The sequence below is a fragment of the Somniosus microcephalus genome, chromosome 7 (assembly GCF_052327205.1).
Source record: "Somniosus microcephalus isolate GS21.2 chromosome 7, FLI_Smic_1.0, whole genome shotgun sequence".
NCBI lineage: Eukaryota > Metazoa > Chordata > Chondrichthyes > Squaliformes > Somniosidae > Somniosus > Somniosus microcephalus.
This window is the reverse complement of record NC_140993.1, coordinates 231,030,519-231,048,219: the sequence shown is the minus strand read 5'-3', so window position 1 is coordinate 231,048,219 and position 17,701 is coordinate 231,030,519.

Sequence of the window (17,701 nt, the reverse complement as noted above, 5' to 3'; positions counted from 1 at the left end):
CCTCCACTTTGCACTGCAAGCAGCTTGTCCCCTTTGCTCCCTCTATGAGCAGTTTATCCCCTTTGCTGCCTCTGCTTCATCTCCATGTGCCCCCAGGACAGTGAGCAAGTGGTCTTCTCAGAGGCAAAATACTGCAGATGCTGGAAGTCTGAAATAAAAGCAGAAAGTGCTGGAAATACTCAGCAGGTTATTGGACATCCTGGAGAGCTGTATGTTGGACATCTCGGGGAGTTAAGAGTCACCAGTCAAACTTCTTTGTGTCTTGAAGCAATAGGCTCTCCAGGGTTTCCAATATATAAATAAGAAGATGACTTTGAAGTGTCGTGAGGAGAAAACATGGCTTGTCTTCTGATATGTAAAGTGCTTGTGTAAAGAAATAAGTGTTAGTAATAAAATGTAACTTTAGTTTTATGGTAATAAAACAGGGATAGCAAATCCATTAGTTGGTAAAGCTTTTTCTTAAAAGGGTTTAGGGACTGTTACGTCAGGGAGCCTTGCTTAACGGAAGTAGTTTTGAAGTAAATAAACTGCAAACTGTTTACATGAATAGTCTGTTTTCTAAGGATGTGGGAATAGATATGTCACACAGTCTTATCTCTGACATTCTCCTTTTATGTAGTCGAAATATGGTGTGTAAAGGATCATGGTTTTCAACAATATCTCAGAGGGCTCGAAAGATACAGAAACCAAAAGCCACTCTCTGTGTACAGTTAAGACTGATCACCTTTACTGTGTATCAATAAAGTCTGTTCCATATACTCCACTACGAGTTTCTCATGCTTACTTGAAACATGTTGTTGTGAACCAGAGGAGGAAGGAGGTTGACTGCTAATACAGGTCAGACAAGCATCTCAACTTGAGACATAGGGCTCGATTTTCACTGAGCCGTGGAGTCGGGTTTGGAGGCGTGCGGGGGGTTAAAATCGCAAAATCTGGCAGGCGGGACCCCCCCCCCCGCCTGGTTCCCGACTCCGAGCAATTTGAACTCAGTCATGTCTGATGGTCCTGACTCCGTCCCACATCCAACAGGCGGGACTGGTCGTTAAGGCCCTTAACAACCACTAAATGGCCTCTATAATCCTATTTTGAAAGGCCCTTGCGAATTTAACCCTTTTCCCACATGAAACATGCCTGGTGGGAAACACGAATGTGAAACCTGGCGGGAGCACTATTGGATTGCTGACTATCAACTGCAGGTCAATCATTAAAGAGGAGATTTGATCAGCCATGGTTTGCAGGTGGCAGGACTTAGTGGTCTCAGGTCTGGGGCAACTTTTAGAAGGCTTGACCACACCTGTGGAAGGTTGGAGCCTCACACCCATCTCCAGTGTGAACTCCTGGGAAACCCCTCTCCCCACCTTGACTAAGCGCTTCTTCAACTGAGGCATATTCCAGAAGCATGGCAAACATTTAATTCCTTTCCTGCTGGACATCAGATTTGGATGCAGACCAGCCGCGGCAGCAGCAGAACCATGAACAACAGCAGCACCAACAGCATTGCATCAACAGGAGCGGCAAGCTGCTAGTCACCCACCTGAAGATGCACAGGCCAGAAGGCACCAGCGCACGACAACATTGCTGCCCGGGATTCAAGGGGCGCACTCATCCTCCCAGATTTGCTTAGCCTAGTCAAACAAACACTTTTGCCTCGCAGCTTCTTACCAGAACATTGACAATGGCCAAGAACCAGAGGATTCCTAGCACTCTGACCACCATACTGACAGTTGCAAGTATGCCTAAGCCCTCAATGTGGAAGTCCCACTAGCGAAATGACAGACGATACAACTGCACCATTTGCAATCAGAAATTTTATGTACATTACCGAAGTGATGGCATTTTTGCAGTAAACACAAAATTGCACCCAAGTGACTACCCTTGTGACTATTTGTGCAGAATTTTCCTCTTACGCGTGCTCCTACGTGGTGCCTCCCCTGTGGCTTCAGCAGATGTGGAGGCCTCTTGCTCACTTTGCTGCTGCTCCTGTCTCGACACCTTTGGCGGAAGTCCCATGGGATGGCGAGCCTGTGAGGGCTCGTCAACAGTCTGCTGCTCCTGCGGCTGTGCAGGGGTTGAAACGCTTATCTCACTTGGGTGTGGACTCCGGTGGGGCTCTGACCGAGGGCTCTGCAGTGACATGGAAGTGTGAGCGCTTGGAGAGGAGCCCCCACTTCCTTGAGGTCTGCCACCAACCTCCCTCTCATGGGTCAGGTCCCCCTCAGCGCCTACAAGTGGCTGGAAAGCACCTTGCTGCACATCAGGGGGGCCATGGGGACCCGTATTTGCAATGGCAGTCCTACTCAGAAGGACTTCCATGAAGGTCTAGTTTCACTGTTCAATAAATGCCCATCGCTCCTCAAGAGATGTCTTTCTATTCTGAACAATTACCATGTTTTCCATACCCTGGTGACTAAGCTCCTCCATGGCCATAGCCATCCTCTCCTCTACCGTAGCCATCCTCTCCTCTATGGTAGCCATCCTTTCCACGGAGGTTGCCATCCTTTCCATGGTGATGCGTTCATGCGCCAATGACTCCACAAAGGCTCTGGTCATGGTCGCTATGGACTCCTCCATTTGCTCCACACTCGCAGCAACCCTAGAGACAAAACCTGCCAGAGACTCCTGCATCTGTTCCTGGAGTTCCATCACCGCTGATCTCAACAGACAGAGCGTCAACATGCTGCTGATCCGAGCTGGCAGAGCCCTGTGCCCTCCGACTTGGACTCTCCACTGCTGACCCTGTCTCCACAATCTGCTGATGCTCACTTGTGAGCTATGATACACCAGGTGACAACAATGTCTTGAAGGTCCCACCGAGGTGTGAGTGTCTGCGCTGGTGCTGGGTGCGCAGATTTCTGGTGAAGCTGCGCCCTCAGAGGTTGCAGCTTCCTCTGAGGAGTCTGGCTGCTCAGCCTCTTCTTTCTGGCTAGGGTGGACGGATGCTTGTGATGGTCCTTTGGGGGAGTAAAGGAAAGAGTCAGAGATGTGATGCCAAGGCTGCATGCACATTGCTTTTTGCAGATGCTCATAAGTCCATCTGTTAGAGCTTCACAATCATTATCAGCGACTCATGCAATGTCAAAGAGAGAGATGGGAAACTTTTCTGTCACCAGCTTGCTGTGTTGCAACCGTCTGTCCGTCCCCCACATGCGCATCATCCTCCAGTCCCACTATTTTGAGTGCCGCCTCCTCCCAGGGGGTCAGGTGGACTATAGAGGCTGTCCCTCCTCCTGTCCTCGCTTGCTCTCTTTTGTTGTGAGCTCTCTTTTCCTGCAATGAGGGAGACAAGTGGAGGTTGAGTGAGAATGAAGGAGTGAGTGTAGAGATTGCATAGCATACATACTTAGAAGGAGACAAAGATGGAGTGAGGTGGCAAGACCAATGGCCCTCCCTGTGTGTTGTCAGTTGTTTTCATAGCATCAGAGTGATAGGGAGTGTGAGGGCTGCATAGTCGAATAGTTATGTGAACATGAGCATAGAGAGAGAGGGAATGGGTAAGGGTGCATGGATGTCAGTGTCAAGTGGGATGTGGAGGAAAAGATTGCTAAAGCTGAGTGCTGGTGAGGAAAGGCAATGGGGGTCAGATTGAGGGTGGTGGGAAATTCATACTCACTTTTCCAGTGTGCTGAAGGTCATGAAATCTTTTCTGGCATTGAATCCATTTTTGCCGTGTGACTCCCAAGGAGTTGACCTCCTCAGCCACCTGCATCCACACTGCCTTAGTCTGCTTGGGAGGCCTCTTCCTCCCTGAGGAAGGGAAGAGCACCTCCCTTCTGGCCCTAGCCCCATCCACCAATGCCTGCAGGGCCACCTCGTCAAAACGAGGAGCTGATCTGGGCCTTCTGCTTGTCATCTTTCCTGCAGGTCCCTCTGACACCAAATGGAAAAAGCTTGGAAGCCTGCAGGTGAAGCAAGGCTTGCTGTGGACCATAAATGCAGCAGCAAAGATTACATCATTGGAGGGGACTTTCAGTCATGAAAAACCCATTTGCAAAGGCTTCCCACACATTGGAAATCAATTGGCCACTTAAGTTAAAATTGCATCAATCTGCCACATCCATTTAGATTCGTGTGGGTAACACGAAATTCGCATAACACAACACCATCCTGCACCTGAGTTAAAATCCTGCCCATAAACTCTGTTTCTCTCGCCATGGATGCTGCTTGACTTGCTAAATTTTTCCAGCATTTTCTGTCTTCTCAGAGGCCTTCTTTTATCATCCAAAGCCTTGCAAGCATCCAGCAGCACTCCCTGCACTCCCTGCACACTTTAACAACTTTTTAAATGGTGGATCTGAGATATTTTCGTGGTTCTTCCATTTGGTCAGCCATGTCCTTGCGCAAATCACAATTTTGAAAAATACTAGACCTTTGAGAAGTTATAAATTTCATGCATCATCATGGGAGATGTAACAAAAGAACAGAAATATTAACAGATGTTTGAAAGTTGGGGCCTGCGTGCTGTTGAATTGAGCAAAAACCGCTACTTCAATAAAATATTTTTTTAAAGTCCAAAAGCTGAAATCCAAACTTATCTGAGAGATGTGTGTGTCTTTTTAAGAAGCACTGACAGTGTCTGCAGGGCTGCTTCATGCACGCTGTTCTGTGCGTATTCAGGACATGGCATTATGGCATGCGGTGACATCCAAAATAGCATTCGTGGTGCCAAACCAGGCATTGCACGGCAATTGTCATCACGATCTGCTTATTTAAATTTGAGGGCCAGTGCTGTCAACATCAGCGCTATGGCCCTCACCAAAATGGTGGTTGCCGTGTCCCGCGCTGGAAGTGGGCAGAATCGAGACGGCTGCCATTTTTTCAATAAAACCGGCCTTAAGGGCCAGCGCTACATCACGGAATTTCTACGCCTCGGTTTTTGCTCAATTCAACAGCACGCAGGCTGGTATATCACAGCTCACAAGTGACCATCAGCAGATGGTGGAGGCAGGGACAGCAGAGGAGAGTCCTCGTCGGAGATCACAGGACGCTCCGAGCTCTGCTCAGCTGCATGTGGACCCTGTGCCTCTGGGGCCATCCAGAAAGAGAGCAGTGCTGGAACTTCATGAAGAAGTGCTGGAGTCTCTGACAGGGTTTGCATCCACAGTAACTGTGAGTGTGCAGGGAATGGAGGAGTCCATCTCAAACATGAGCAATGCCGTGGTGCACTCAATGGCGAATGTAGGTGCTGCCATGGAAAGGATGGCAACCTCCATGGAGGACATAAATTGCCAGACTCAAATGAACATGGTGACTCTTTTAAATAGATGGTCTGATATGGAGGATAGATGGGCATCTATTGAGGAGAGGAACCAGAGGTACATGGACATCCCTGTTATGAGGACTTTCAGTACAGAGACAGGTTCTTTTGGCTCCACTGATGTGCAGCAAGCTGCTCTCCAGCCACTTGCTAGCAGTGAAGTGCAGGTGGCCCATGAGAGGGATGTTGGTGGTCGACAACCAGGAAGTGTGGGTTCTTCTCCAAGCGCTCGTACTACCATGCCACAGCGGAGCCCTTGGTCAGAGCCCTAGATTCCTCACCCAACTAAGATGGCCGTCTAAGCCCCTGCACAGCCACAGGAGGAGCAGACTGTTGCGGAGGCCTCCCAGGCTCCCAAACCCAGAGGATGCCCGCCAAAGGTGTCAAAGCAGGCGCAGCATGGAAGTGAGCAAGGTGCCTCTACATCTGCTGAAGCAACAGGGGTGAAGGGATAATTACTAGTCCTAGCCCTTTTCGGGCTACCCCGGATCAGGCGTATTCCCCAGATGTTCACCTTCAACTAAAGTTAGAGGTAGCCGAATCCTAGAGATGCTTAATTGGGCCTAAAGGTCCAGACTATCTCTCCCTAAAGGAAAGGAATGACCTGAAGATGTTACCTTCCTCCAGATATCACTTTTACTAAGTTTAACTAGACTGTAACCTTCTGGATATTATGAGAGCCTGGAACACGCCCCAGAATTCTGCAATTCCTCACCAAAGAGTGTATAGAGATTGAGTTTGCGAGTTTGATACAGAAGTATTATGTGAGACAATTCTAAAAATATATAGATTAAAGAACTGACATGTAATTACAGCTGGTGATTCAATTGCAACTTTAACATTTCCAAATACAAATAGCTTACAATTCTTATTCTCAGAGATCCTTATACTCAAACCTTAATGTTGTTACATTTTTACATTACTTAGTCTATATTTCAGGATATCCACCAAAATCAAATACCTTTGATTACCCAAAACTCAAAGAGTTGTAGGCTTACAGAGCCTCTGAAGCCAAGAATCGCTTTGCCCCTTCCAGTGAATTCTGTCTTCCCATTTGAAAGTTCTATATTTATACTCTTTCTGCAGTGGTATATCCTTTGAAGTTTTCTGCTGATGTAAGCTAATTATCTCTAGTCATTTTTCTGTTGACTTCTTTCTATTCTTACTGTCAGTTCAGCTGTTAGCTTGCAGAATTATGTCTGCTGTGTAGGTGTCTCCAGCTTATCATAAAAACAATGTGACAGCAGTGGTTCTATTTGATTTCATTTTTACGAAGGTCTCCTGTTCAATTCTTAAGTCACCTCAGCTGGTTGTAAGCAGACTTCGTATCTCCTAAGTGTTCCAGGTTCAACATAAAAATAATGTGATTGCTTGGTGCATCTATTGATGTCATATTTATGAAAGCCTTCTGTTTGTATCTTTTTACAACATGTAAATTAAAAACACTTCAACTGGATGCACCATTGTCCCCCTGGCCACCTCAGTTGGTTGTATTAAGAATGATGTCTCCTGTCTTTCATTTGATGTCATATTTATGAAGGCATATGTTTCTTTAATTTATGTGATTTATTTCAAAGTGTTGGTTAATGACACTTTTAACTGGTCATTCCATTGTGTTCCCTCCAAAGCTCAGACTTTCTGAAAGCTCTAACCCTCTGCTTCAATAGGGCTATTGTTTCAGTATCTCAAAAGCTTGTATGCTGTTTACAGCTTTTCCATCGTTGAGGCTTTTAGATTTTCAAACCCAGTATGTTATGTTTTAATGAGGCTTTTTCTTTCATAGGATGGTGTATTTTTCTGAATAGGTATGGCTCATTCCTTCACAGGGGAAGGATCATGTAGAAGCACGTGTAAGAGAAAGTTAACACACAAATAGTCACAAGGATAGTCACTTCGGTGTTTTCAAATGATACAAACGTTTGTCATTGTTATTATTAATGTATTAAAAAAAAACGATGGCAAAGATTCAAAGAGTTGGCCTATGTGTGCTCAGAAATGCAAGTTGCACAGTAAGGGTTCTGGGTGCCTTTCATCTATAATGATGGTGGTAAGAGTGATAGAAAACCACAGTTTATTGCACTGTTGCTGTATGGTGTGTTAAGAAGGTCAGCTAGACATTCATTTCCATGCACCAGCCATATGTGGTTGTGTGAGGGAATACACCATATTTCAGAAAGATACACCATAATATGAACAAAATTCTGATATTATTAAATGATATACTGGGTTTAAAAATCTAAAGCCTCGGAGACACAGGCTGCAAACAGCATACAGGCTCCGGAGATAAAGATCAGTTGATAACAAAGTTATAAACAAGCTTTGAAATGGGAATTCGTTAAAAATACTAAAACAATGAAAGATTGAAGCAAACCATTGGTGCTTCCGAAAGGTCTATGGTTTGCAACCAACACCATGAAAATGCCCAGTTTAAAGTGTTAAGAACTAACACATGAAACAGAAACACAAACATTAAAAGAGACATGTGCCTTTGAAGCTATGACATCAAGTAAAAGAAACACCAGCTGGTCAAATAGTTTTTATGTTAAACTTGGATGACAGGAAACACGATTAAATATGCAACCAATTGAGATAGCTAGAAATGCATGAAACACTCTGGTCAAAGTTTCTTTAATTTATACATATAGTAAATATGATACCAACAAGAACACTTTGAAGATATAACTTCAATAGATACACCAAGCAATTACATTGTGTTTGCATTGAACTTGGAGCAGCACGGAGTCACAATGTCTGTTAAAAACCAATTAAACCAATATTAAGAATTGAATGAAGTATCTTCGATAAGAATGGCATCAAACAGAAACCATTGCTGTCATTGTTTTTATGATGGTTTTTGAAACACCTAAAGTTAGAGACATAATTATGCATGCAATAGTTGAATTGACAGTCAGAATAGAAAGCATTCAAAAGAGGTATCAATAAAGACAATTAGCTTACATTAGCAGAGAACTTCAAAGAAGAAACCAAAGCAAAAAGAGTATAAAAACATAGACCTTTTCAACAGAAAGGCAGAACTCACTGAATGGGCAAAGCATTTCTCAACTCTTCAGAGGCATCTCTGCAAGTTTTTAACTATGAGTCTCGGGAAATCAAAGTAATAGATTTTGGTGGATAATCTGGATTTAGAAATAAGTAAGAAATGTAGAAATGTAACGAAGTAATGATTTGAGAATAAGGATCTCTGAGAAATAAGAAATGTAAGCTATCTGTATTTTGAATTGTTAATGTTACGACTGATTTAACAGCTGTTGACTGAATGTCAGCTCTTAAATAAAATGATATATTTTTAGAATTGTCTCAAAGAGTAATTCTGTATAAACTCACAAACCTAAATTCTGTACACTCTTTTGTAAGGAGTTGCAGAATTCTGGGGGGTATTCCGGGCCCTCATAATATTCTGAAGGTTACAGTCTAGTTCAACTTATTAAAAGTACTATCTGGAGGACGGTAACATCTTCAGTCGTTCCTTTCCTTTAGGGAGAGATAGCCTGAACCTTTAGACCCATTTAAGCATCTTATGGAATTCGGCTATCTCTAACTTAAGTTGAGGGTGAACGTCTGGGGAATACGCCTGATCTGGGGTAGCCCAAAAGGACTAGGACTAGTAATTATCCCTTCAGTTGAAGTGTCACATCACACGAATCTGACATGGATAAGTGCATCCCTTGTCTCATGGCTAACAATGTGCTCGCATGCTGGTGGAATTGGCACAACCGCCCACGCAAGGTGTCCCTCATCTGCCACCTGTCTGCTGATCCACTTGTTCCTCAGGCAGCAGTAAGCCACGCTGCTGTGTGAAGTTGTGCAGGGCACAGCAGACAATGATGATTCTGGAGACCCTGGCTGGGGCGTACTGTAGTGCTCCACCAGATCTGTTGAGGCATCTGAATCATATTTTGAGCAAGCTGATGGTTTGCTCTATGATGCTTCTGGTGGAAATGTGACTCATATTGTACTGCTCCTCGGCTTCGTTTGATAGCCTCCACATCGGTGTCATTAGCCACATCTTCAGGGGCTAGCCCTTGTCTCCAAGTAGCCATCCGGAAAGTTGGGTTGGTGGATTGAAGAGCTGAGGCACAGTAGACTGCTGCAGGATGAATGAGTCATGGCAACTGCCAGGGAACTTGGCAGAAACATGCATAATTTTCTTCCTGTGGTTACACAGCAGCTGGACGTTAAGGGAGTGGAAGCCCTTGTGGTTCACAAGTACAGCTGGGTTGTGACGGGGTGCCCTAATGGCCACATGTGTGCAGTCTACGATGCCCTGCACCCTTGGGAAGCCTGACATATTTGCAAAGCCAACCGCACGCGCAGTTACACTTGCTTCATCCATGGAGAAGTGGATGTAATTGTGCACCTTTGCAAAGAGGCCATCGGTTACCTGCATGATGCAAGTGTATGCGGCCAACTGGGAGATGCCACTGATGTTTGCTGATGATCCCTGGAAGGACCCTGAAGCAGAGAAGTTGAGTGCGGTGGTGACTTTAACAGCCACTGGTAAGAAATGGCCCCCCGCTCCTCTGGGCTCCAGGTCTTGGTGCAGCATTGTGCAGATGTCAGCGACTACTTCTCACGAAAGTCTCAGCCCCTTTGGCACTGCTGCTCAGTCATGTTGAGGAAGCTCATCCTCGGCCTGTAAATCCTGTGTTGGGGGTATCTCCTGTGGCGAGGTGCAGCCCTGCGCTGACGGCCTCTGCTCTGTGCAGCATCAGGTGGCTGAGGAGAAGCTTGGTGCTCCTGTTGTTGCTGCAGCTGTGGTGGACGGTTCTGCTGCTGCCGTGGCTGCTCTTCCTTCGATTCTGTGGACCAGGATGAGAGGGTACAAATGGTTCCCATCCCGCTGGTATACATCTCAGTTGAGGAAGAGATGTTATGAGCGCTGAGTTAATGTATCCAGAGGGTATTCCAAGGAGATCACAGTGCATATGGATCTCAGCTTAAACACTCACAAGCTCAATAGACCTGCAAAATGTGCTTGGTGGTGGGATCACGCTGGAGGCGACGGAAATGGTGGAGGATGATCTGTTGTATTTATTGAATGTCTGCTTGAAATAATAACTTTTCATTATTTTCTCTTGAGGTGCTGCAATAGTGTAACAGCTATTGATTCCTGCTTGGATTATCTGTTGTTTTAGACTCTGTTCTGCTCTTCTATCTGTTGGATTGATTGTTGCTTTGATACTCGGCCATTAATTTGTACACTTCTGGCCACCATTAGTGCGGACATTGCCACTAAAGTACTTCAACCAGCTCAATGCAAGAGGAATGGTATTGATCACATTACAAAGTGTGACCATGCTTCAAATAAAACACCTCAGACTCTCAAACGCGATTTTAATTCTGCTCGCATGGCGAGAACAATGTGTGCAGGGGTATAAAATGGCGGCCGGGCACGACCCAATGCATTCCCGAGGTATTCGCGTCCCACGCCATTTTAACTCCTCGGTTTTTTGACAGTGTCAAGGGCCTCCCCCACTGCCCCCCCACTCCACCCCCCCACCACCCCGCCACAGGCAGACAGGGACCTCATAACTATTTACATGACGAGGTCTGATATTGCAATCCGAACCCCAACGGCAATTTTGCATTCAGATGTGCGAATCGCTCACAGTCCCGGAGCCGCCAGCAAATGCCGACAACTAGCAGGATCGCAGCCAGAAGTGGCCCAGTTTTAACGTTTCCTTGTGGACCAGGACAAGCAGCAATGCTCCTCCTGGCCTCACAGGGAAACCTGGCACATCCTCGGCCCCAGGCTTTGCGCCCTCCTCCTCCGACCGCAATCGTGTCGGACCCCCCCACCCCTCACATATCTTACGGGTTCCGGGCTGCGACCTGCAGCTGCGTGGTTTCCCGCTCCCACCCGCCGGCCTCACGTCATCCTCACTAGCTTGGGGCGGGATTCAGCGTGGAGAAATTAAAATGAGCCCTGGGAGGTAAAATGGCCTGGGCCTCACGTTGCGAGGAGCCAGATTATCGGCGCCCACATAGGCCGCAGTTACGGCCCGTGTTAAAATCGAGGCTTTAGTCTCTTCGGATACTCCTGCTGTCTGTGCTTCTGTCCCTGCCCTAACATATTGGACTTGAACTCATTGAAAATACAAATTTTAACTCTTGACGCGAGTCGTGCAGGCTGGGTCAAATCGGGTGGAGAACTGTCTGACCCTCTGTAGGATGAGGCCTGAGAGGTTTTAACTCCTCATCCGCCTGGGCCCTGTCAGTCCTCCACCCGAACCCGGTGGAATAGAGGTATCTGGCTGACAGGGTGGAGAGGGATTATGGGCAGCAGGAGGTCGCCACTGGGGGCCCGCAAGAATGGTCCCCAGCAGTCAGGTATCACGGTTGAGAGGGGTGGGGGAAGGAGAGCGAAGCCTAGGGTAGGGGAGTCCCAAGGCTCCCTCAGGAGCCCAGAGGATCACTCCCGGCCCACAAGGAAACAAAAAATAAATTTAACTAATGTATTTGTGGGCTCCTTCTCGCCCCGAGTGTGCTTGACAGCAGGTGGGCCAGGTGGGTAAGAAAGAGATAGGGGTGCAGGCTCAGAATGAGCTGGGTAGTAGGCGGGTCCGGCAGTATTGAGCAGGCTGTGGCAGAAAATGAGCGAAGCAGCTGTGCAGGACATAGGCTGGGAAAGCTGCCTCCAGGGCGGAGCGACCAGGAATGGACTGGGGAGCACGCGAGTGGCAGAAAGTGCACTCGGCAACAGCGAGAGATGGAAGTAAACGCTGCAGGACAGAGATAATGGGAACAGGCTGCATCAAGAATGAAGAATGGCCACTCGGTGAAGTACAGGAGTGCTGTTAGTACCTGTGCATCCTTACCAAAGCGTAAGTCAGTACCTTCATCATAGAGCAGAACGTTGGCAAAAAGAACAGGAAAATCTGGATCTTGAGTGGCTGAGAATTAGTTTTAAAAGCAGATTTTTTCATCAAAAAGAAGCTGGCACTTGGAAGATCACCAAGGGTTTTTTATATATAAAATATATATATATAAAATATTTTTTATTTTTTTATCCACACTTTTGTTTGACCTTTTTTCTTCCCTCCCACATGGCAGCTGTCCTTCATTCTGCTAGCGCAATTCACACTTCATCTAGAGCCATCAAGGCTTTCGATAAGGTCCCGCATAAGAGATTAGCGTGCAAAATTAAGGCACATGGGATTGGGGGCAAGGTATTGACTTGGATAGAGAACTGGTTGGCGGACAGAAAGCAAAGAGTTGGAATAAACGGGTCGTTTTCCGAGTGGCAGGCAGTGACTAGTGGGGTACCGCAAGGATCGGTCCTAGGACCCCAGCTGTTCACAATATATATTAATGATCTGGACGAGGGAATTGGATGTAATATCTCCAAATTTGCAGACGACACAAAGCTGGGTGGGAGGGTATGCTGTGAGGAGGATGTCGTGAAACTCCGGTATGATTTGGACAGGTTGGGTGATTGGGCAGAAACATGGCAAATGCACTATAATGTGGATAAATGTGAGGTTATCCACTTTGGTGGCAAAAACAGGAAGGCAGATTATTTTTTGAATGGTAATAGATTGGGAGAAGGGGAAGTGCAAAGAGACCTGGGTGTTCTTGTACACCAGTCGCTGAAGGTAAGCATGCAGGTGCAGCAGGCGGTTAAGAAGGCAAATGGTATGTTGGCCTTCGTAGCAAGAGGGTTCGAGTACAAGAACAAGGATGTCTTGCTGCAGTTGTACAGGGCCTTGGTGAGACTGCACCTTGAGTATTGTGTGCAGTTTTGGTCGCCTTATCTGAGGAAGGACGTTCTTGCCATGGAAGGAGTGCAGCGAAGATTCACCAGGCTGATACCTGGGATGGCAGGAATGACGTATGAGGAGAGATTGTGTCGATTGGGCTTATACTCAGTGGAGTTTAGAAGATTGAGAGGGGATCTCATCGAAACCTATAAAATTCTGTCAGGCCTGGACAGACTAGATACAGGAAGGATGTTTCTGATGGCCGGAGAGTCCAGAACCAGGGGTCATAGTCTAAGGATAAGGGGTAAGCCATTTAGGACTGAAATGAGGAGGAATTTCTTCACCCAGAGAGTGGTGAACCTGTGGAATTCTCTGCCACAGAGGACGGTGGAGGCCAGTTCATTAAATATATTCAAGAAGGAGTTGGATATATTTCTTAAGGTTAAAGGGATCAAGGGATATGGGGAGAAGGCAGGGACAAGGTACTGAATTTGGATGATCAGCCACGATCTCATTGAATGGCAGAGCAGGCTCGAAGGGCCGAATGGCCTACTCCCGCTCCTATCTTCTATGTTTCTATCCTTTGTTCCTTAACTTGTCCCGTTACCACCTCCTCTTGCCTTGAATATCTCTTAATGTCTCTCAATGTCTCTTAATCTCTCCTGCTTTCTATCCTATCACTGACCTTCCCTTTTGTTCTTTCATCCCCTCCCCCTTTTCCCAGCCCCTAACTTGCTTTAAAATCTATTCCCTTTCCTGCTGTTTTCCAGTTCTGATGAAAGGTTCTCGACCTGAAACGTTAACTCTGTTTCTCTCTCCACGGATGCTGCCCTGGCCTGCTGAGTTTTTCCAGCGTTTTCTGTTGTTATTTCGGATTTCCAGCATCCGCAGTATTTTGCTACCGTATTCAAGATTGATCCAGGTCTGACTTTAATGCCTTTCTATCTGTCAAAGCAGGTAGCATATTGCCAGCAGCGCCGGCGGAAGCTGACAGTACCCGAATCTGTCAGCTTATTTATGGTGCTCTGAGGGATAAAAGCAAAAAAAAAATTGGCTTGCCATTTTAAATATAACTGGCCATATGATGAGGTGGTCTTACAATGTTTATTGCTTTGGTGTCCAGGCTGCACTCTGAAGGCCTAAGCTGATAAAACCATTGCTGATCTTTGAACTTCCTCTCGAGTTTTTGTAGTAACTCTAGAAATGACCGAATGGTTTTGCAAATGATCATTAGAGAAAAATTGGAACCTGAAACGAAACCTTTTACCAGATGGATCGACCCTTGGGCTGTCAATGCGGCTAGAGTCTGAAATATAAACAGTAAATGCTGGAAACACTCAGCCGATCAAGCAGCATCTGTGAGAGAGAAACAGAGTTAATGTTTCAGGTTGATGACCTTTCATCAGCCAGGGTCTGACATGGCTTAAGGACAAGATTTGTCTAAAGATATTGTTCTTGTATATAATAGGGAGTTTAAGCAATTTTGTCCAAAGTAGATAGAATGGGGCAAATTGCTGTCATCGTCCTGCATGAAGTTAGTCTGGATGTTGCCATAGTGCAGTATGTTGACTGCATTAGTGGCTGAAATAAGATAGTAGTGGGCGAGTGTCCAAGTTCCACTGATTGTAGCAAAAGAACAGAAATACTCATGAGGACAGGGATGCAAAAACCTTAGATTTAAAAGAGCAGCTTTGAGAAGATGTAAAATCTAAACAACTAAAAGTCATGCGACAAAGGTGTCACATCTGAAAGTGTGACCTCAGAGGTGTCGCAAGTCAGATCATCACACCTAGGATTGTCACACCTCACAGCATCGCACCTGACAGTGTCACACCTCAAAAGTGTCACATCTCACATGTGTCACACCTTTGAGCATTCCACTTGAGAATGTCACACCTCATAGTATCACACTTCAAAAATTAAGTTTGGTAAACAAACTACTTATCTGTTAAGTTACAAAAAGTCTGAATGATTAAAAAAAAGAAAGACTTGCATTTATATAGCACCTTTCACGACCACCAGACGTTCCAAAGTGCTTTACAGCCAATGAAGTACTTTTTCTGAAGTGTAGTCACTGTTGTAATGTAAGATTTAAATCTGAGTAAGTTAAAAATAGAAAAAAGTACCAATGATGAATGAAAAACCAACAAAAATTTAAATCAGTCCTTCAATTTGTTTTTCAAAGGTACCATTCACAAACCAACAAGTGACACAAAACCCATCAATCACATCACTTAAATAATTTCTTCAAATTCATGTGTGTGTGCGTTGGAGTATGAGTGTGTATGAGAGTGTATTTGTGTGTGTGAGTGCATTTATAAACATATGTGTTTGGGAACGTAAGTGAAGGGATTTGCCCTTCACTTAAGCCTGCTATTGTGGGACAACAGTGTCCAGAGTGTATTGTGAGAACAAGATGGAGGTTTTCCAAACAAATGTGAAGCATAAACAGTTGAAAAAATATATAAAATAAAGTATTTCATTTTTTCAGTGTTTTCGACAGCAATAAACTATTCATTAAAAATTCAGAGCAAATGGTTTTCTTTCGAACAAAGCTATTTTGTGTTGCTGAATGGGACTGGTGTTTCACAGGGGCCAGAGGGGAATGTTTATAAGACCTGGACCATGGCGAATAGCCACCTGTTCAGGTGCTAGTTATTGGAAACTTGACACTCTGAAGAACCTCCTTATGCAGTAATACATTAGTGACTACTTAGCAAGAATTACAAATCCACTGCATGAAGTAAAGGTATAAAAAAGATAGGCTAGCTTTCCTCTATTGGCACCTGCTGTGTGTCCAAAAGGTACAGCACAGGATCCCATGATTTTCCTGCCCCACGCCATTCATTTTTTGCAAGATCCAGGCTCAAGGTGCAGAAACCTCCCCAAGGCTAAGCCTTGAGCCTCAACATTGGGGAGAAGGTTGAAGCACAGATGCAGCTCTCTCATGCCTGTTGCTGAATTCCTGGCTGTTGCCATCAGGGCCTTCTGGCTGCTGCCAGTTGAAGTAAGTGGGGCTTTGCCTGTTGTATATGCAGCCCCAGAGTTTGGGTGACAATGAAGAGGGCGGGGGCATTCACAGACTTCTGCCTCAGTTTCTTGTGGGAATGTTCACTGGGGACATCAGTGTAGAGGTGCCTGTAAAGAATTGGCGCAAGGACCTGCCCACGGAGAGCAGCATCCAGAAGGCCCTGTAAACTGCCGCCTGAGAGGTCTTTGGCTTGCCACTGGGAGGGTTGTAGGGCTGGAGGAGGTTACAGAGATAGGGAGGGGTGAGGCTATGGAGGGATTGGAAAACAAGGATGATAATTTTAAAATCGTGGCGTTGCCGGAACGGGAGCCAATGTAGGTCAATGATGAGTGAATGGGCAGCAGAGTATTGGATGAGCTCAAGTTTATGGAGGGGGCAAGGTGGGAGGCCGGCCAGCAGTGCATTGGAATAGTCGAGTCTAGAGATAACAAAGGCATGGATGAGGGGTTCAGCAGGAGATGAGCTGAGGCAGGGGCAGAGACCGGCAATGATACAGAGGTGAAAGTAGGTGGTCGTTGTAGTGTATGTGCCTTTAAGGGGAGAACTACTATTTACAGCTCCTGTATACTGTGGTACCGGCAGTGACTACACCTGTATATAACCCTGAGTAGGGATCTGTACTGTTTAGTTTTAGAGCAACCCTCATTCAGTAAACACCTGTTGATTGTTCCTCTGCAGTCTCTGTCGATTATTTGAAGGACATACTACCTAAAGATTCACGGATTCAACATTGGCGACGAGGTGATTCGAACCTACCTGCAACTCTGCAGAAGAAGGCTGATTCCATCAGTGCGGGCGTCGACCATCCTGAGAGGACTTGAGCAGGCAGAGGAGGCTGTGGAGAGCTGGGCTTGGTTCTCTAGCCGCGACAATCCAGCGCAGCGGGCTGGCAGCAGATACGGCGCAGATCCTTCCCGGACAGCGGCGGCGGGAGCCAATCGATGGCACAGAAAAAGGCCGAGCAGCGTCGACGGGTAAGAGAGAGGGTAAAGCGCACAGGGCGCAGCCGGGGTTGAAGACCGAGCAGCATCAATGAGAGAGGGTGAAGCACGCAGGGCGCAGCTGGGGTTGAAGACCAAGCGGCGTCAACGGGAGAAGCGCGCAGGAAAACGTGCAGAGCGCGGCCGGTGTTCAAGGGCTGAGCAGCTTCCGCGGGGGAAGAAAAGAAATTGTGGGAGACGCCATTTGGGCCGCAGCGGGGAAGAAAGGGAAGCGCGGGAGACGCCATTTTGAGCCAGTGGAGAAGAAGGGAGAGCGCGGGAGATGCCATTTTTAGCCAGCGGAGAAGGGAGAGCACGGGAGACGCCATTTTTAGCCAGTCTAACCACACCCAGGGATGCAGAAGAGTGGCAGGGTCACAGCGTTCGACAATGAAGTCGAAGATTGGGCGACATATGTAGAACGCATAGAGGTGTACTGCAAAGCGAATGAAGTGCCAGATGACAGGAAAGCACTGGTATTGTTGAATTCCATGGGTGCAAAAACATACGGCTTACTGCGAAACCTAGTCACCCCAGAGAAGCCAGTGGAAAAGGATTTTGAAAGTACAGTGGCAATCCTGCAGGACCACTTAAACCCCACACCGCTGCTGATAGCAGAAAGATTTAAGTTTCACAAAAGGAACCAGCATAAAGATGAAAGTAATGCTGAGTATTTAACGGAACTGTGCAAGCTATCGAAACACTGCCAGTTTGG